This window comes from Corapipo altera, unplaced genomic scaffold (assembly GCF_003945725.1).
Source record: "Corapipo altera isolate COAL_440 unplaced genomic scaffold, ASM394572v1 47, whole genome shotgun sequence".
Taxonomy (NCBI): Eukaryota; Metazoa; Chordata; class Aves; order Passeriformes; family Pipridae; genus Corapipo; species Corapipo altera.
The window spans coordinates 5,501,808-5,523,827 of record NW_020884897.1 but is presented as its reverse complement, the minus strand read 5'-3'; the positions used below and the strand labels follow the sequence as shown (position 1 = coordinate 5,523,827).

At 39.1% G+C, this 22,020-nt stretch overlaps 1 protein-coding gene across 2 annotated transcripts in view; it reads right to left on the bottom strand.

Moving 5' to 3' along the window:
* Positions 1-22,020, bottom strand: part of ADARB2 (adenosine deaminase, RNA specific B2 (inactive)) — a 306,308-nt gene that overhangs the window by 122,038 nt on the left and 162,250 nt on the right. The window contains exon 1 of one of the 2 annotated variants that reach the window (XM_027648540.1): positions 5,426-5,430. The exons of the other annotated variant lie outside the window; for it this stretch is intronic. The gene's annotated coding sequence lies outside the window, so the exon portion shown is untranslated. Of the gene's footprint in view, positions 1-5,425; positions 5,431-22,020 lie in introns of those variants that run through there. 2 annotated transcript variants of the gene reach the window in all.

The following is a 22,020-nucleotide window of genomic DNA, read 5'->3' as shown; positions in this document are numbered from 1 at the left end:
CTGAGGTCAGTGGAATAACACTTAAATCAGTTAAGGTTCTGATCCTATAAACTTGTCATGACTATTCAGTCTTGTTAGGCCTTTCCAGTTCTCACGCAAACTGGTCAAAAATTCAGTGAAGCCAAAGCTTCTCAGGGGTGTTAGATCTTTCCAAGTCTGTTTCTACTAAGAAATAATAAGGGGAAAAACCAAAAAGAATGGGTGAGAGGCTGAAATTCATGGTTCAGAGTTATTTCTGGAAACAAAGATTAAAAGATGAAGAGGGGAGAGAGAATTTCCTTCCTACTTTCTAGCTGAAATTCACTCTTAATAATATTAATCCTTTTGGACCCTTTACAGCTAGTAGAGATGAAGAGGCTAATCTCTTCTACACTGGAGGCTCCATTAGTTCTACTAAATAGCTGGTGCAGCACCAGAGAAAAAAGTACATACACATTTACTTCCCTTCTCCTTTGATCTCAGTAAGAGATTATACAACAGCTCCCATATTCTGTTCTTTCATTTTAAAATGCAAAGCAATCTGTAACTTTCTTCCCTCCGGCACAGAAAATCCTGGTGAGGAGAGGGGCCCTTTACTGAAAAATGTATAGCTCACACTTCTCAAATGTATCTAACTCCATTAGTCATGTGAATTCAACATCTTTTATTCCCTCATACAAGCCATCTTTCCTCCTTCCGCAGCAACAAAGAAAATCCTCTTTTCTGGTGAAGCAGGAGTTATTTGAACTTCACTGATGCAAAAGATCTCAGTCTCTGCCATAGCTAATGAACTCCTGACAAACTAGAGGTGTGCTGATTGGGCAACATGACTACAGCCCTATCCTAAACCACCAGAAAATAAAATACATCTTTACAGGACTTAAAGTACTACAGAACTGGGTATACTCACTGTCAGCAAAACCTTACTCTTTTGGTGCTATATACCATTTGTTCTGCCACTGCTGGCAAACTCTAATAATCATGAGTTGAATTTTAGGATAAGATCACTCATGCTTTAAACTCCACTGATTACAAAGGGAAACCCATGTGCCTGGCTCAGATATAGAAGTAAACATTTGGTCAGACAAATCCATAGTCATCCTCAGATCTCTCACACTTGCTTCTGTGAAATGTCCTCCTTGGCTAGCATCTGGGTTTTCTTATGAAAACACAGACACAAGGTGGCAGAAGAAGGGAAAATAATGGCACCAGGTGTAGACACAACATGGTGTCAGAAGGTGGCTGAGGCTCATACCTATAGCTGGAGGTATAGAAATATAGATACACAGGCACAAGGTTGTGGCCTCCAAAGTGGAACCTGTAACCCTGTGTCAGAGCCTAACAGAATTATTTAGGTTTGGAGAGCATCAAGCATCAGATACCTCAAAAAGGGGCACGCAGGTGACAGCCACCTTAGTGTGGTTTTGATGAAAGTAGTCAGTAATAAACACTGAAGACTGGAGTGTATCCAAAATCTACTCCTGTTCAGGGCCTGGGGAGCTTGTAGTCACTGGGAGGGACTCCTTCCGTTTGGGACTTTTTTCTGAGGACTGATGTCCAAACCCTGTCTTTCATGGGAGGAAATGGGAACAGGGATCACATCTTAGATGGGGATGGCAGTGAGGGCAGACCCTTGTGTGACACAGTTACTGCGTTTATCCAGAGCAGGGTTGTGTCAGAGCTGGAGACTGGAGCTCCTGGGACTGGGACTGATGGCCCTAGAGAGGATGTGAGCAGATGGGGAGGAGCCCTCAGGGACCTCCCAGTCAGCAGACTGTTAATACAGCCTGGCTACCTGCACATACAGTTCCACTTCTATGTATATTTTAATGCTCTTGTACATACATTTTAACCTTCAAATTAGACTAGTGAGTTTTCAGTGTAGGAAAAATAGTAACAAATATTCAACAGTAGTCCTGCTCTTCCCCACTGCCACTGGAAGGTACTAATCCACCCAAAATAGGAGTCCTTGCGGCAATCACACACTTAATGACCATGCTTGACAAGGCCTCGCTTGGCTTCCAAGCCTATTGATTAAAATATACTGGGTTGTGACACACAGCAGAGACACTGTGAACTGCAACCACCACGTGACTTCCTGTTTGACCACCTTGAAGAAGACACAGTGGCACAGGAACACACCTACCCCCTGGATCACTGTTCTGAGCACAACCCGTTTGCTGATAGGTGATCTCTTTGCTGAATGGGCCCCCAAGGATCTGGCAGCAAGTACCAGGACAGGGAAGAGCTCATGCTGCTGTGGGGGTCATCTGAGCAAACCCTGGTGGGGCCAGCCTGCAGCCTCACATTCTGCGGGTGGATGGTTCTCTGTTATGCTGTCACACGTAAATTGTAATCTCAATTTTCACTATTAGAAATAAGCTGTGCTCTGATTTGTTCAGTTGTGTAGCATTGTTCAAATTCAGAATCCAGAAAAGTGGGGTATATTTGGAGTTATGGGAGTCACATCTGTAGTGCCGTGGCTAAAGACATTGCAACTGTATATATTAACTTTTCCAAGGCACTTGATTGTCCAGGAGCATTCAGAATGTTCAGGAGCATTTGTTCTAACAAAACTGAACAACTTGGGCCTTGGCTGAGCTTCAGAAGATAGATTTGCTTCATATTTGTTAACAAAAGAGACCGAGAGAGAGAGAGATGGAGAATGAAAAGGTGAAAGTTTGTCTCCAGAAGTAGCCACAGAGTAAATCTCCAGTGAAGAGCTTTATTGGAAGAAATCCATTTCCACTATTCTGCTTCCAGGCTTTATAGACAGTTATCAGGATAAAGGTACTTGTTTAATGCTGATGATTTCAATACAAACAATCTAATAATTCGTTTCCTTGACCCTGAGTGACAAAACTTCAGAGTTGCGATGTGAGCTCTGCCACTTCCACAAATGACTTACTAGCGAGAAATGAACTTCCTCAATTCAACAAGAAATGGAGGAAAGCAAGTCCATATCTTTCCCCCTCCACCCCAAAGGGACAACAAGATCATAAAGTCATGCTCCATATGGCCCTGATACTATAAGGTGGATCAGGCTATAGATTGAGGTCTGTGCCATTGACATGTGTAGAGCTCAAGATCTGTCTAGCTAATGTGTGCTGCTGAGAGAGTGATTTGTACCAAATTTGTTCAGTAGTTTTTCTGTTTGTATCACTTTGATTTTTCCAAATATATTTGTCAGTAGAATTTGCTCAAATGCACTTTGCAAACATATTTCAGCCTATGCAAACTATTTGTTTCGACTGTTCACTACTCATGCTGTGTAACCAGCCACCTAAGGCAAACTGCAGTTTTCCAGTGCTTTTGCAGATGACTGATCCCTGAAGTGCCCTGAACTGCTTTACAAATCTCTACTGTAATATGTTTCCAGTCACCCAATAAGGTTACCAAAAGCTATTTTTCAGTCACGTAACAAAGGTCTCCTAACACATATGCTTAGTGTCTTGACAGAAATAAAAACAGTGATGGAGTGATTTACACACAAAAAATTAGTTGGAAAAAGAACATTTTCACGATTCTTTTTAACCCAGATATATTTAAAGTGTAAAACTTGCTTCCAAATCTCTTAATAAACTAATAAAAAATGCAAATTCTAGCTTGTGGAATTCTTAACTGAAATAAGTACACTAAAACTTCTAACAGATGCATATTAGGCCTTTGCTTGGCATATCACTTATCAGGCTGCTGCTGAAGAAGTCTAGAGGTCTGGACTGCATAACTGCATCCACAGTTTGAATCCATTGGGTAAGTTAGGGCAATACCCCATGATTTTTACCCTGCAAAAGGAGATGTGATTTCTGCTCCAGACGAATGGCAGTGGATGTACTTTTCTAGTGAATAAAACCAGAGAGTCTCACAAGACTAAATCATAACATCTTGGCTGTCCCAGAGTCTTTCACCTGGTCAGCTTGATGCTTAGCACAGTAATGACTAAGGTTAGATGAGATGAACCCCACTCTGACTGTTTTGATTTGTAACAACTCCTGGTGCCAGATTGATAAAAACCTGGTGTGTTAGTACAGAAGTAACAGCTGCGTTTATCTGCAGAGACCCCTCTGGAAAAAGGGTGTTATTTTTATGGTTAGTTAGCAGGGATTTTAGGAATGAGCTGCAGAAGAAATCTGACTGCTAATGACACATCTGCAGGCAAAGGTGCCACAGCATTCAGAGTTCAACAGAACAGGGCTCTCAAACGTGCGTCACTTGCCATAACTTCATCTATCATATCATTGAAGTCCCAGGCACCTCTTGGGGACATGTTTATTTCTGAAAACATAGTTAGAAATATATCTTATAGGCCAGAATATTTTTCATTTTTTAATGGCCACCCTGGGGTCACACCCAAAGGCTTCCACTCTCTTGCGAATGACAAACTCTGACTCAGGCTGGGCATAACCCAAAACACCTTGTCATCACTCCTTGTAGGAACATCATTACATATGGCAAAATTAATAGAAAATAAAGATATCTGACCTAAAATAGACAACACGTATTTTTAAGTATAGAGGAAGGTCATTCTGTTATTTCGAGGACTCTGCTGACAGAGGTTTTTCTGTAACGTTCTAATTTCAATGCTGCTATCTATAGCTCTTTGTGTAGATTTGTCCTTTCAGTGTGCACTGTTGTCAGTGGAAAGATACTGTAAGCTGGTTTCAAGGTGTGACTCAGAAAAAGCTGGCAAAAAAGATGCTCCGAAATTTTCAAAGCCATGTTGCGTATCTTCAATTCTTGTGGATACGCATGCAATCCTCTACAGCCTGGCAAATCCCTTCCACAAGCTGCCTCCCACCTACAAAACAGAGCCAAGGTCATCCAAAAGGATTCTAGCACATGTTTACCAACTCTTGTGGGCAACCTTGTTATCTCTATTATGGCTGATGTCTATGAGAGAGTGTATGTATCAATCACCTTTACATGCAGACTCACACACATTTACAGGAACCTTTGTGGTTTTCTAAACATAAGCACAGAGTTTGTAAATCCTAGCTTCTAAAAACCTAAATACATACTGGACCCACCTACACCTCAGAGTCCTTGGCATCCAGCTAAGACACTCATGATTGAAACAGGGTTCCCCATGTCCAAAAAAAAACTTCATATTTGTTTTGAGGAGTAAGGCTTGGAAGACTCACGTCACAGGTTAAATTTTAAAGCCATTATGATGAGGCTTGTAGAAGGGAAATCAGGGCCATACACAGATCTGGAAGGAAGTAGATCTAGACAAATGGTAGCTTTTCAAGAAGCAGCACAGAATATATGTTTAGAAAGAAATCCCATTTTGATTTAAGATGCACAGCTATCCCAGATATTGCCTATAAGCTCATTAGAAGAATAGGATTTCCTTTCTCACAGGGTTGATTTTCTTTTTGAAGGTCTGTTCTACACTACTGAAAGACCAGAAAATATCATAGCTTGTCCCAAAACAGTTTAGAGCCACGTTTCCTCTTTCTTGCATGCTGCCCTTTTCTGACAGGCCGCTCAGGAGGATGATGGGGATTTACTGTTTGCTCTGTGGCACACAAAAAAAGTATTAAAAAAAAAATCCTCATGTAAATAATTGCATCAATTTTGCAATCAACCAGAAAACAAACAAACAAAATCCGGTGAGGCCAACACTAAATATACTAATCTTGCCATGCTCTGTATAATTAAAACAATTTCACCTTGAAATCTGGCATTAATCAGAATATGGAGCACCTCCAGACCTTAGCATTTTAGTTTCTTTTTATGGACCTAGCTAGAACAGAGGTTTGTACATGAAATATTTTCTAGTCTTTTTGCTTCTGATACATTTAGCAATTATTTACAGAATCTATCTGCTGAATATCAGTTGTCTCTTGTTTCTGTTGCTGCACCTGTATGACTTAGGAAATGCCATAATGCATCTCACTTGGCAGCAAAATTCATCACAAAGTCATTGATATCAACATACTGGCAAAACCCAAGTAAATCCCAAATCTGTGTTTGCATTCAATGCACGGAGCATTGAAGAGATTTGCTGCTGTTGTCCTCTAGGCAGTGATAAAATAAAATTTTAAAAACAGTTCTTAATCTCAATACTAGAGTTTCAGATTTCCCATCTTCATATAGGGGTTCAGTTTACAGGAGAAGTCTAACAATATCCTCAGTGTTGATATTTTTCTGGAAATCTATTCACATAAACCAAAAAGAAAGCACCAAAACTTACATGCAAACCCCTCAGCTTTGCCCTTAAATTTAACAGAGAAAATGGATTTCAATTTCAAACTTTAGGAAAATGTAGATCTTATTTTAAACTTTAGACCTTACACCTGGGTAATTCAGGTTTCTTAGAGTCTAGTCTGGTTCTAGTACGAGTCTGATTCCTCACTTAAATTTAAGTTTTATCACTTGGGCTAGCTTTAATTTAAATACTGAAGATTTATTCAGTTGTCTTCCTTCTTCTAACATAAAGTAGTTTCAGCCAATGAGATTTGTACTTGAAATACATGCATTTAGCATTGGTACTGTTAAATTAACAGTGATATATATGTGTTTGTAGGCATAGTGACCTTTATTAGCTTCTCATTATGTTTGAAAATAGTTCTTGTTATCTGACTGAATGAATTATGCTGAGCATTGTTATGGCTCAGATAACCTATTGAAACTAGTTATTTTTCATGATATGTTAAATGTTAAAACTAACAAGCAGTTAGTTAAGCATTACACTGGAGACTATCATTATGTCTTACATTTCAGAACATGCACTTCTAAAGCTGTTCAGATGAAAGATGAATCAAAGCACTTCAGCTTCAGGGATAGGACTGGAGGTGCACATCCCTTCAGACTAAACTGGAGTATAAAATCCAACAAAAATTGCTTTTAAAATTTAATAATTTGCAAAATCTATGGTTAAGCACAGCCTGGCTGCGGTAGATAAGTAAAATAAATACTACAAAGTCATTTTTTAATAATCTGTGGCATGAAATTTAAGCACAAGAGAAAACATTGCGCAATCAAGTCAGAAGGTTTTTGTAAATGATCAAATGAGAATTTAAACCCCCCTCACCTACCAATGCAAAATACATCCAGTTTGTCCTTCAGTTCACACAGCATACTCCTAGATTCCTTTGTTTAAATGCCTTTTAAGTCTAGTAGAGCCTTTGTTGTAACCCTCTTTTTGAACTAGAGTTATTTACAACAATCTCAGAAGAAGATAGACAGATCCTGGAGCCTCTTTGCTGGTGAATTGGCACATCACATGCAGTCACAGGAAATAATGTAATTAGTTCCTGTGCTAGTCTGGTAACAAGTGGTCTGGTATATTTATCTAATTATTGAGACAACACATTTACAACTATGGGGATTTTGTTATAAGAGGTTTATAATACTCTGATTTAGGCTGATCTTCAGTCTCTTAATGCCAAGTAAAAACTGGCCTTCAAGCAACATTTTTGTATGATGAAGAATAAAATCCCAGATGGATTATGACAAGTCTGTGCCGTCCTAAAAGAGAAATCAAACTGAAAAGCTGGTAAAATTAAATGACAAGGATAATATATATACACACACTCGTTCAGGGGGAGAGAGAAAATGTGAAGATTTGTACGTATTTTATGCATCTGGAATCAGTATTCTAACATGCTGTTTATGCTAAGAGGTGTACCATCTGCAAGGAATAAAGAAAAGGGAGAGATTATACTATATTATGGGGAAATCATATTTTGACTTTATTATTATGGCTGTGGCTATTTTATGAAAAGGAGGTGGATTAATAATTGTCTAACCAACCGAAAAAGAAAGAGAAAGTAAAATGGATTTTTCAGAGAATATTTCTCATAAAATAATAAGGTGCTTGTGCAATAGAGCAGAAGGAGAAAGGGAGGGCAGAGAGAAGAAAGGGAGACTGAGCCTCGTGGTGGGAGAGAGATGGGAGCTTGAGTGTCTGTAGGACTGAGTGTGGTTACAGAGAAAAGACTGAGCATATATAGTAGCCACAGGTAAAATAACCAGTGAGAGTAGAGGTCCTCTGGTGTCCTGGACTTATGTAAAGAGGATGTTGATGACCTGTAAGACTTGGCTGCACATCCCCTAAGCACAGCTGCCTCCTGGAGTGCCTGGACATGGGCAGAGGAGAGGCAGGAAAAGGAGTTGCTGAAATGCAGACCTCAGTGCTGAGAGGAGATCCTGCAGCCCAGGCCTCATTTGGGATGGGATGTAGGCCAGAGTGTCTACATTCTCTCATGTCTCCACGTGAGGTCCAGGTCACATCCTCATGAGAGCAATCAGGCCTGGTCAGGACACAGAAGATGGTAACACTGGGAGTCAAAAGTGACCCCTGAGCTGTGAGCTGTCAAGAAATGATTTTCAGGTTGGAAACTGTGGGGTAAACACACAACATTTCAATCTAAGGTAAAGGAACTAAAAATGGGTAAAGCTCAGCCCTACACTGAGGGTCTGGACTACACCTCCTGCTCCTTATATTTACATTCTATTATTATAGATATTTGTCATATGCTAATGCGTCTCTTCCTTCCCCCGTCTCCTACTCCAAGCCAGAGGCTTTTTGTTCTCAATGGAAGGACAGCCCCCACAAAGGGCTCTTTTTCCTGAGAGATATTGGTTTCATTTACAGTGGGCTAGAAATGCATGTGGTGCCATACCCTGGGCCTCTCAATCACCCGCCGAGAGAGTACTCACTTTTCATTGTTTCCATTTTAACGCTGCTCTTGCAGCTGCAATTGCAGTCTCTTTGAATTAAATCTGGGTTAACAGTCTGAGGACAGATAAGCCCCAAGAGAGGAAACGGTGTAAATCCAAATGGCAATTCTTTAACCTATTGCTTTTTATGACAGGCTAAAAGCCCTGCATACGATCGGAAGCAAAGTGCATTTTTGCAATCTATTCTCATTTACATAAACCTTTCTTTTGGTATTTGCATAATTTTTCAATTAATCACCAGGACAATACTCTAACTCCTGAAGATCCCTCTACCAGGCATTTTAGGTATTCTTGCTAATATAAAAGCTTTATACAATGATGATAAGGCCAAGACCTGGGGTTTTCTATTTGTTTCACATGTAAAACCCAGTCCAAAAGTTTACTGTACCTTGTACTCCACAACAAGTGCATCACTGATTACTGAAAAAGCACAGATGGGACGTAGACAGTTTTTCATTCCTTGTTCCATATGATAGAACTCAACACATCTGGTATGCTCTGAAAAGCATCTTTGCACTAATTTGTTTGTCAGTATCTATTGAAAGGACTATCTGTCATCCTGTCACATTTTGGTTGCCCTGAGATGTCTGAAGACAAGACTAGTCACAAATTGCGACTGCTGGCCACTGGGGACTAACTGGTAGAAACCACCAGCTGTTCCAAGGATCATCAGTGGTGGATTTGTTTCTTTTTTTGCATTTTTTATACATGGAAATTTCAGTGTAATGTCTCCTCAGACATTTTGTATTTGCAAGAAGAGATCAAATCACTCGAGTAAGAGACAGTTTGTTGGTCCTCACTGTCCGTGTGCACATTTCCATCTGTTTCTACAGCTGGGTGAGTTTTCTTTGTACAGGAGTGATGCAGGGGGCAGAAGAAGCATGTGCTGGTGGTGTACATGGGGTGATCTTAACACTTATCTTTGGATGCTATATTTTTTATGTCAGGAACCTGACACAAATAGATTGGTTTGTCAGGGAAAAGTAAAGATCCTAAAGGAACCTTAGTGTTTATATGGATTGATCAATACAGGCTGAGAATGCTTTTTCCCATAGTTCTTCACACTGATCATCTTCTTGAAAGACATCCCTGTGATTTATGATTTGTTATGTTTATTTTACCTCATCTCCTTGCCAATGAATCAAAGTGTTGGATATCATTCCTTTTCCAGTCTTATTTTATTTGTTTTCTTATTAAAAATGCTGTATTGCATTAGATTCTGATTGTGTGGCTAATTTAAATCATTTTTCTTCAGTCAAGAGCTATTCTGGCATGAGAGTGCAGCTCTGATTGAAGGTGTGAATTTCAGATTCTATTAACAGTTGGGCAATATATACATAAAGAACTTTCAGAAATATGAGAAAGCCTATGAAACACACTGGAAATATTCTTATGCCTGTTTGATGGGTATGTAACTTCGAAAAATACTGGATTGAACTGCCTGTAGTTAATTAAGTACTCATGGTTTTATGTAATTAATCTGAATGATCTGCAATACACAAGCATAACTTGCACTTAATGCCGGCCATTTCAAAATAATGAAAAGATTTTTCTACTTAATGACATACAATCCTTTGGAACTACTGATCTGAGTAACAGACCATACCCTGTTTCTCTAGTATTATTGAAGGAAGAACCAGCACCTTATCTATATGGGAACATATATGACATAAGGTAAGTTTACTGGTTTTTCACAAGATTACTTCAAGTGTCCAAGTTGAGCTCCTAAGCTTTGAACATCAGTCCCACATGAGTTCTGCCTAAAATTAATGGTGTGTTGTGATCCAGCATACTCCATAATTGTGATTATTCTTTCTCTATGCTAATAACTGAATTACATATGAAAGATTTAAACCAAAATCAACCTAGCAATTTGAACACCTTTGAATAAGTGCTATCCTCTCCAATATACAGAGATATTGGATAGTTTAGGGATCTGACAAAAGATGAGCAGACCTTCCTTATATTCTGGGAACCTGTAATGTTTACTGACTTTCTGGGCCAGTTGTTTCAAATGGTCTGAGCTAACTTATGGTAGGTATAATCAAATGGCTCTCTTAGTTCCTATTGTCTCACATGAGTTTTGCCCTAACCAGTAGATGACCACACTTTTATCCAAACACACTGTCTAGGCAGTATCAATTTACAGTATTTGGAAGCTGTGGTTATTTAAGACTTGGATTTTTCAGGTTACCTCTGGTTTGTGAGTTACCAATTTGCAGAAATGAGAAAATTAATAACTAAATTTATTAAAACCAAAATTCAGCTCAGTCTGACTGATGCAATACCAACAAGCCTGAGAAGGAAATAAAAACTGAAGTTGGCTCCATGTCAGAGGCTCACCCTCAGACAGATGTCTTGGAAGGGTATTGAGTTGACAGCCAACCAAACTCAAGATGCATCATGATCATGAGTAGGACTATTTGCAAGGAGGGCCTATCGCTGTGACTAAACACTGCAGGATTTGGGGCCAGAACTGGCAATCGGATGTGACGGAAGAGGATGTTCCTCACTCCTGCCAATATCTGGATTATGGTGTATGAGAATTCTGCCAGTGTGTCTTGTTTTCTTAAATCCATTTCAAGTTTCCAGTTGGGTAAACCTTGTTAAAGTTGTGTATGACAGACCTTTATTTTTCTATGGAAAAGAAAGCATAAATCAAGCAGACTAGTAAAATACGCTGAGGGAATCCTTAAAAATTAAGGCCACCTTTCATGAGAGCAAAACACATTTTGAGCTGAATAATTTGAGGACTAAACAGCCCATAATGTAGCCAGTTTCACATAAAGTATAATTTGATAATGAAGTGTTCTCACACAATTTAGGCTTTTCAGATGACTGCTAAACACAGAGGTGTGGCATGCACCAAATGAGATTATGTTCTAAAAAATGGTTGCAATGAACATGTAACTGTTGTGAAGAACACCAGTACACTGCTGCACCTTGAGTTTATATAAAAATTAATTTCTTGTAACATTCAAAACAAACCACCCATTTTTACTGTTTCTTCTTTCACCCGCACTGTCTCTCACTTCTTAGCCTCAGCTTGAAAATCAGCTTTGTGGTGTCAGGATTAATTCTTCACATAAGAAATTATTTTCTCCCGGGTTTTCACACACTAGAAATAAATTCTTATCTCATCTGAGAATCCCAGTGGAAAAGCTGGAACTCCAGGAACTCAGAGACTTCACTTTCCTCCTTCCCTCCTTACTCTGCAGGTCTTTCTATTACAAATCCCATTCCTGTAGAACTGCAAAGCCTTGGAGAAAATCTGATGAGAAGAGCTTTTGCCAGGAGACTTTCTGTGTGTTTTACGTTTAGTAGAACAGAAAATCAGAATCAATTTAGAGACAATTTCACTGATACTGCTTACAATCAAAGCTAAAGCTAGACAGCACAAGGCAGGCACCTGAGAGGCAACCCAGTTTTAGTATAATTTGATTTAAACTTCATAGACATTGCAAGTCTGGGCAGATTTTTTTTTTTTGGTGTTGTACACTGACTCCATCAGGGTCAAACAAATAAAACTTTATTTAAAAATTCCTTACTTGTCTACTTCTGTCTGCCTTAGTGTAAAATTGATGTGACAGAGATTTCTGAAAACCCTTCCTGCAGGGATTAATTCTGGTGGTGCTCTGTGTGTTAGGTGTTTTTATAATCTCTGTTGGCTGTGAAAAAGGACTATAACACCTATGGAAATGTCCATGTCCTTTGCTTGTGTCAGTTTTTAGTGAATTTAGAAAGTCAAAAGTACCATAGACTGAAATGGGTGCATGATGGGAGAACTGAAGGTAGGATTTTTATTTTCTTTTGAAAACCTCCACATTTCAACAGTTTCCTTCCTCACTGCCACCTTCGTTCTTTAAGGCCAAGCAAGAGATGAGAGACCTGGGAGATGAATGGAGAGTGTACAATAACAAGAATCGATTCATAACTCTCGAGTCTGACCTATGAAGGGATTATATCCTGAATGTCACTCCCAGCTTTACCCTGAAGTGGCATTTGAATGCATGGTGCAAAAGGCAGCCATACATATCAACAAGGAGGGATGCAAAGGCTGGCTCTGCCTGCCTGTGCTGGCATGGTCATCCAGAAAGGCTCTCTGCAGTGGTTTGCATGTTTTCACTTTGCTGCCAGGTCTCCTTTCTTGTTAGGGGCCGTGTGTCCTGTTGACCAAATCAATGCTAGCTGAATTGGCTGAAATGATTTATTAACCAGAAAAAGACAGGGAGATATGTTAGGTTCACTGCACCAGTCAGAATCTCTTTTAACCTAACATCAGTTTATGGCAAATACAAATCTTTAAAAACTCTTGGCATCTTTTATGAACAGAATGAATACTTTTATGCAAATATGAACTGTTCTGCTGAAGTCACTTATGTTTCTGAAACATCCATAAATTTCCTGAAGGTTTCTAGCACAAGGACACAGCAATAAACCACCAGCAGCTTTCATAGCAGTGATCCCTATTTTTGAGACAAGCATGACACCTATTTTGGAAGATGCCTTGTGCCTTCCTATAGTTGAAGATTTTTCTTCCTGCTTCAGTCATCACCTATGAGCTACTTGGGGTTGGTATTTGAAATCCCATTTACTATTTGGAAAACGCAGAAGAAAAATAAGAAACAGTAGGTAACACTTGACCTCTTCTATTAACCAGTATAATAAGGACAACAGTCTTCAAAGGAATGCACGTGGTGATATCACATTTCCTAAGTGATATCACATTTCCTAAGTGGTATCACATTTCCTAAGTGATATCTTTAAACCTGAGGACAGATCCTGTGATTCTTTATGCAGACTGTAACACGTACTTCTTAGGGACTGCCCCTACAATTTTGCTGCAGTCTTTATGGAAATGGTTAAATTGTTAAGACTTAAGGTTCTTATAGGAGCAGCCACAAGGGAACATTGTCCATATCAGAGCTGGCAGGAAATTTGTTATTGACAACAGTGAGGACAGGCTTTTACCATCTTTCAAGACAAATATGCTGGTGGGAAGTAACACTACATTTGCGACTTCCAAGACTGTATATCTGAAATTGCAGTGGCTTCAAGGGGGTAAAAAATCAGTACTGGAACTCTTAATGCATCCAGGTACATCTAAATTTCCCCTGAGGATGGGATAACTTAACTGTCATTTCAAGTTTTACATTCTTCCTTTAAATCAGCTATTTCATTTAAATAAAAAGGTTCTATATTCTGGGATGGAAATGCAGCTGCTTCAAGTAACCCTGCAGCATGTTGATTTATTACTGACTATATACTCCTTCAAGGAGAAGATTCCTTAAGAAGACATTCTACATCTGGCTCCATATTTCTTGCTACATAGCATTTTGTATTAATCTCACCATATCTGTATCCATGAAATTTTTGAGGAAAAATGGAAAATAATGTAATTACATATTTGGATAAATACATTTGCAGGATTTAATGCTCTGTGTTCACATGAATAAACTACTCTGCTACCTGCTATTAGAGATATTAAGAGAAGAATCATGTATCTGAAAAGAATCTTTTCTGCATAAATTGAGAAATGCAAAGTTTCCACTTCTACTTTTCTGAAGCTGTATCTAGCTGACAGTAAATCTAGGCTTAGGATGTACCTTTTTAAAAAGACCAAAACAGAATTCTGAAGGGAAAACCATTTATTTTTGCTGAGAGTCTTCATCTACATCTGCTTTTTAGGTGACGAAAAAATCCTTCCAGTTGCATTTTTTCTATTACATTAAAAAATGAAGGCTCTAATGTTATATAGTTTTGTATGATCACAGCTTCATGATTATTTTGCAGTAAAATTAGATAAACTCTCCAGAGGATGTTTCATATAGTTTTTCACCGAGACTGGTTTTGTTCATGCACAAACCGCACTTTGTAAATTCCAGCAAACACTCACACACATAGCAAAACCTGTCTTTGTAGTGGAAAAAGTGTAAGGGCCCTACCTGGACCTTACATTAATTTTTAAGGAAGTGTCTGTCCTAATAGTTCCGCTGTTACTAATGTGCAGCCAAAATCTTATTGAACTGAGCTCCAACAGTAAACCAGAAATGGATACAGGCAGTGGAGTATGGCTCTTTAAAGAGAAGAAACATGTAGGAAGCTTTCTAAGACGACATACTTACAAAATCAATGTTGCTGTGATAGATAGAAGGCTGATACTTTTTTATTTCAAATTGTAAATATATTTTTCTCAAAAAGATCCAGCTATGCTGAAGCAAAGTTTGCACAGACTCATAAACTTTTACATGTTTTGACCATCAGGGAAGGACCATGAACAACAGGATCTTGAGTGTGAGTTAGGTATGGGCTGCTGAGGCCAATAGGCATCTAAATAAATACCTGAAACTGAACAATGCCTAAAATTGGTCCACAACGGAATGTACTACCTAAAATCAAGGTAAAGGCTGGGGTACTAACCATATGATTGCTACTCTGCGCAGGATGCTGCTGTTGTGTCTCCTAGTGCTGCTCAGAACCAGGAGAGAGACACTGAATTAGAGGGAAAATCCACTAGTCCTTATTGGACACCACTTCTTTCCTTGTCTCTGATTTTGAAGGAAATGCTTTGTGCAAAAGAAATGAGGAGGGATGGCTGACGACTGGGTGTGACTTCTCACAGTGAGTGGGCACGTGATTCGGTGCTGGATCCCATTTTCCTCTGGGAGGAGAATTCATGCAGTTAAAAATATGACCTGATGTCTTTCTGCAACAGGGCAGTTTGAAATTCATGAAATTCATGCTCATATATAATAAGGAAAGGTAAAATGGGATACAGACCATTAATAGCATCATCAGCTTGGTGGAGTCAGGGAGCTGTCGCTACTGCTGCACAAGAGTGCGTCTGTGTCCAATAGCATCCTTAGAGAAGAGCCTTGGTAAATAGTAAGACTTTTCCAGTACTATACAGTAACTGGGTTCACTTGGGTTTTCCATATGTCTGTACAATATAATGGTCTGGGATGCATCAATTATTACTGCAGGATCAATATTACAGAAGAACTCCTTCCCTGCTCACAACAAATTCTATTTTGGCTTAAAAGCAGTTGAATGGTGTGAGAGAAACAAAACTTAAACAAACCTTAGATTTCTAGCTGTCATTTCAGATTAATAATCTCACTAAATCAGTGTTTTTTCTTTCATCTGGAGACCTGAATTTAAAATCATAACATCTGCCTGCATAAGTGTGTGGAATATGGTCAGGCCCTTTCTGAAATAAAATGTAGTTATGCCAATCTGCTAAGACACAATTTTCTCCTTTCCTGAATAGGAAAAATAATAAAAAAAAATAATTTAAAAAAAATATGAGATACAGATTAAAAAAAAAAAAGTGTGTCTAATTGGATATTTCTGTAAGGAAATGTATTCAAGCACAGTATATGTTGAATCATGGTATTTTAGGGTCAATATTGGACATACTTTATATATAGTGTTAATAAAATATGATGCAGTGAAATAAAAAAGGTTTTTTATTGCTGTGAACACAAGCCAAATACTGTCAAACATGTTGAACAGGGCAGACTGGTTACAAATGCTCCGTGTACACAGACCTTTAATGAATAAAACTTCTCCCTACGTGGTGTGACAGCCTAATTTTTAAGATTACTTTGTGGTGTCAGTTGAATCACTGCTAAGCACAAACTGTCAAGTGTAGCAGACAAGCCCAAGACTCTGTATTGTTGTTACCTTGTTCCATTTGTTATAGACTAGTTAATAATATCAGTCCCATACATCACTTTTTCCAAATGTGTAGGGGAGGGAATCCCTGTGTTTATAGAAATTCAGAAGGATGTAAAATGACATTCCTCCCTTTTTGTGCACAGTTTATGTTATTTGCTTTTCATAATATGGATCTTATTATATCCCTTACAACAGACTGTTTTAAGGGTTTTTTACTGGTTACTTAGAAGGCCACATGCAAAGCAACTTAGTACTTCTGTAAAACGAAATGGGTAATTTTAGAAGAGGCTGCTGCTTGTAATTTATTGTTATTATATGATTCTTATTTTTATAAGACATCCTGGATAATAAATCCTCATTTACATTCATATCCTCTATCTCTGGATTTGAAGAAACCTCTTAATCTCAACAACAGTAGAGACGATGATGAGTGTCTGTCTTGGACCTCTGCATTCGCCTCATTTGTCCTCAAGTTCTGATCAGTGTAATTTGGCCATAGCTGAAGAAACTGCCTTTACTTCCCTCCCATTGTTGAGGAAAGTGCTTTGCCTTCCCTTCCATTGCTAAATAGGGCAAATGGCAGGAGGTGCTCATCATGTTACAGGTCAGAAGTCAGCTGGGTCACTAGCAGGACATTTTGATGCACTCTGGTAAAGCCTATGGAGCAGAAACTCCAGTAGGAAGGCTTCCAGGTGTTCTAGATTGCAAACAGTGATTTGGCTTGTTTTTAAAAACCACTACATAATTAGGAAAAGAAATGTACATTATAAATTGTGGAGGACATGGGTTTCAGAGAGGTAGGCAGTGAAAATTTAATTTTTCTTCCACATGAAGAAGAAAGAGCTGTTATTTGTATGCTAAAAGCTGGACAGATTATTAATTAACTGGATATTTTCACTCTAATCAGATCTTAGATGATGTTATCCTATGGAGCAGTGACAGAAACCCCTCAGAACCATTCACTCTATGTCGTGTGCGTTCATTTTTGTTTCTTTGATTTCCATGGCTGTTTCTTTTCATAATGAGAGAAAACCACAAGAAATCTTGAAATGGCTTAGTGATCTGACTTAATATCAGAGCAGTTCCTTTTATGGAGGACATCATTCTCTCTGTTTGCCTTCAGGGGAAATACTGGACCATGTCCTCCTGAAAAGAAGCAACAGCTCCTCCAGACATGGCACTGACATGAGCTGTGCTCAAAGAGATGGTCCTGCTGATTTCACAGGCACCTTCCACTTACAGCTTTCTGTCCCATCTGGGCCTGGATATTTATTGTATCATTTCCAGAACCTTGACAGAAAGGGAAGCAGCTTCACTGCCACAGCAGATGAAAAGATCCTTCTGAAATGTTTTAGCACAACTACTCATGTTGAAAAGAGCTAAGAATGGTGGATGCATTTTTCTGAACACAAACACACATTCCCTGACAGACTAGGGGTGCCTTGCTGTACAGTGTGTAAAAAAATGCTCATGTTGAAACACTTGCTCTCCAGCAGCTGCCACGAAACCTTAACTGCAGACAGAGGAAAGAACATACTGCCAAATATCACCCAAGGCACAAAGGAGGGTTAGTAACAGTCTGAATACTCAGACTAAAAAACTGGGTAATGTAACTGCCCAGGGATGCACCACCATACAGCTTTTGACACGGACAAAACTGCAAAATGTAGGTGGGATGAAGTCATCAACCCTGTGAGCAGTTTTTATACTGCAAATGCTCAGAGGCCATTAGCTGAAGTAGAGCTCCCTGGTAAGGCCAGTCAGACCATGTAGGGTATGTAGGACCCATCCTAACCTCCCTCACCCAAAATCTGTGCCAGGCCTGGAGATGAAGGGCAGGAGCAGTTGCATATGCTACCTACAGTGAGAAACTTATCCTGGCGTGAAACTTGGCAGCTGATTATCTCCCAAGTGGGCACAGAAGTAATCTGCAGCAGAGAAGAGCTTGAAGGGGTTGTGAATTCCTTCAAAAGAGTTGAAATGACATGTGCTGATTCCTATTTCATCTTCTGGAACACTGGGGGAATAAAAATTGACTACATCAACAGCGGTCCTGTAAATCATAAACAGGAAAATCTCCTTAAAGGAAACTCTACTGATTTTCCTTGGGATAAACTCCTGATAATAAGAAGCTATAAAACATTTTGTTCCTCTGCTCGTGTCTTCCTAGGCCTTACTCAGACAGGCACCTTTAGAAACAGAAATATAAATAATTATAACCAAAGTAGGGAGTAATATTATATTTCAATGATAAAATAATATCAAGACTGCAATAAATTATACAAAAACAGCACTAGAAAGCCTATCTAAGATGTAGAATTATTATCTGAGGTGAAGTTGTAGAGTTATAAGTTCATAAATAATAACGAAGCTTCTGTTGGCAACATAAGTAATGTTTAAACTGTAGAATTTAAGCTCAGTTTTCACTGAACAAGAGCTTAAAAAGAGGAAAGACACAGTGAAGAGAGCACAGCCTCAGATAAAGCAGCTGTTATCATCCACAGGCTGCGTGGGGAATGGCAGAGTCCCCTGCAATTGAAATATAGCTTAACAGGCAAGTGATGAGAGCCCTGAGCCATTGCTAATACCATCTCTAAACAAATCAACCCAAGGAGGCTCTGGATTCTGGAATATCTGGTAAAACAAAAACCAAAGTGAACTTACATTTGAAAATAAGCTCCCATTTCCCTTTGCAGGTGACCCCAAAGAATCTGACCTGCCATGAATACGGTAATTCACACTTGCTAAGGTACAAATGACACCTCCTGGGAGTGTTTGATGAAAATTTAATGGCACTTCTGAAGCTCTAACTGTGAGAAGAGGCTAAGGATAACCCCAGCGATGCACTCCTATAAGATGATGTTGTTGGGTCAAAAGAGCGTGTGCTGCAAATACCAGCCAGTCTCTGCAGGATCCCACTGCACCTGAGAGGGTGATCTGACCTTGCTTGTTCTCTAACACTGCAATAAAGGTGTGAAAACCCTGGCAGTGCAGGACCGAGGCTGGTAATGCCAACTTTAACTTCTCTGACTTTCAACTGAACTTTGTTCCCACCTATCCCAAGGGACACTGCAAACTGCCACAGCGAGGGATGAAGCCTTCCCTGCTTCGCTCCCAGCTGCCGCCAAAGGATGGCTCTCCTCCCCTGCCTCCTGTACAGCTTGGATGACTCTAAGACTAATATACCTGGGAGAGTTAAAAAAATCCTACAGAAGCCTTATCTGGGTATCAGCACTGTATTTTGCTAATAAGCTTCAGATAAACTATGCCTATAGCTCACTGAGCTTCTTGAGCTGATAAGTGATTATAAATGAATATCTGAATAGAAAATATACTGTACTACTGAACACTGATCTGTTTCTAATGAAAAAAAAAAAAAGACAAAGGAGGGTTGAGATAAAGGAAATAGGCTTCCCCTGGATGGAGAATGGAGACTGAACTCAAACTGGTACCTCTGCAAGACAGCAGACCTCCTTGCTACAAACACTTCTGCTGCTTCATTTCCACAACAGTTTTAATGAGGAGTTTCAAAAGATGATGTGTGAAAATCTTACCCTGCTGAACCCATGGCAAAACTGCCTTGGTTCCCACGTGTGAAGTTACATGCATGATTCTGTGTGTGTGTTTATTTATTGATCTATATAATATATTGTTTAATACAAGAGAATTGAATCTTGTCATGCCCTGGGTAAGTAAGTTGCATTAAACCTGTAGCACTTATAGCCCATGAAAGCCCAAGAGCAATTATATGATCTGTTGAAGGCTCACTTTCCCACTTTTGGTAAAAAATAGCTTGAAATTGAGAGTGTCTGTTTTTCAGGATGATAGATCTTATGTAAGGGTCATCGGTCTGTTAAAACCTCTTCTTAATCTCCACCATTCTCTACCTGAATTTTGAATGTTCAACCATGCATTCATGGATGCAGACTACAAGTTTTTATTCTGGAAGCAAAAATCTACACTTTCCAGCTTCTCAAACTCAATTGATTTTCCCTTAAAAGGGAAATAATTTTTGGGAAATCTTTGGTTCAGGTTAGATTTAGAAAAGGCTGGACAGACTTTGAATCAAGTTGTTAAAAGTTAGTGACCTTGATCTGTGCCCTCAGATGCTCTGAAAGAGGAGAGTTCATACTCCAGATAAGTGGTCTTTTTAAAAATAAACACCAAGCAGTGAGAAAGTTACTGTTGCATTTAAATTACCTATTTATTTAAAGTAACCTTCAAGACCTGATATCTACTTTTGCTAGAATATAATTTATCATGAGAAAGAAAGTTGCACAGTTAGTGAGAATACATGGACATTTAGCTATTTTTCCTATTTATTAGTGTAAATATTTTTATTACCATCTGCTTTGTTGACTAGCAACTTGCCATGAAGGAAGAAGCCATGGAGTATTTTATTATGCAAAAAGACAAGAAAGCTTACACTGGATTTCTGACCTCAAATCTGTCTTTTGTCAATAACACTGACAGCATTTTATCTTTGCAGAGTCGATCAGTATCTGCACGAAGAAAAGCTCCTTAAATAAAAAGCCAACTGAATATAACCATTTTTCCCTCAACCAGCCATGAGCTGCTGCAATAATTCTTGCAATTAATGATATCACACAGCAGTGACTCACAGGGATAGCTTTGGTATTTGTGAAGGGATCATCTTTTCCTAAGTTGCAATGGAAGTAGCCTATTCTTAAGCAGAAAGCTTCTACTGGAGCACCACTGGGTCCTGGAAACCCTTTGTCCTGGTTTGTAGTCATTTATTTATATCCTCTTCAGCATTTAGGCCTTCCTAACTACAAATAAAGCCTTTGGAGACAGGGAGCACAGTCCTTGCTCCAGTAATTTCTTCTGTCCCTTCAAAACATACAGAAGTCTGGGGACTCAGGGCAGCATCTGAACCAGTTTCTAGGACTACATTTGATTGCCCCAACTAATCTAGCAGCCAGCAGCGGAAGACAAAAAACATTGAGGGTTGCCTCTTATCAGAGGCTGTCAGGAGAGGGAGAGGAGAAGCTTGGTAACTACACTGACATTGGCAACAGATGATCTGAGTTTGGGTCAGAGGGACCTTACAACAGGAACTAATGTTTAAAAATGGAACCTTGAATAATTTCTGGAACATTTCTAAGCTATTTAAAAGTCAGTAAAAGAATCTGTAATGTAACAGGCTGGAATAAGCTTTGAGATGGTCTCCATGAAGGACCAAATCCATTTTCCTCTTAGGGTTTTTTGCTTTTGCAGTGATTAAAAGAACGTTCCTTTTTACATCTACGACTTCTGCCTAGACCACAACACTTATTTGCCCTCAAAAAACTGTGTTGTCTGAGTTTTCCCATTTTTCCTTTTTCTAAGTCCTTCAAAATCTTTGACATGAAAGGTGTCTACTTATTAGAGGGGTTGTAGAAGATCTGGATTAGCAGGACTTTATTTTACATCCAACTTGAAACACTTGTTGGAAGTTTCCTGAAGAGGTCCTTCCCCTTCCCTTTTATCCTGTAGAGGGAAGAGCTGCACCACATGATTTTCACAGGTACAATTTATTTACAAGCAAAATCCGCATCCTGCTTATCCATACAGCCAGCTGACAGATGCTTGTTAGCAGGTGAAAAGAAGGCTACTTGTTAAAGTGCAGCTGCTTCCATATTTTTTTGCCAGCTGTATATCAGACACCACCTG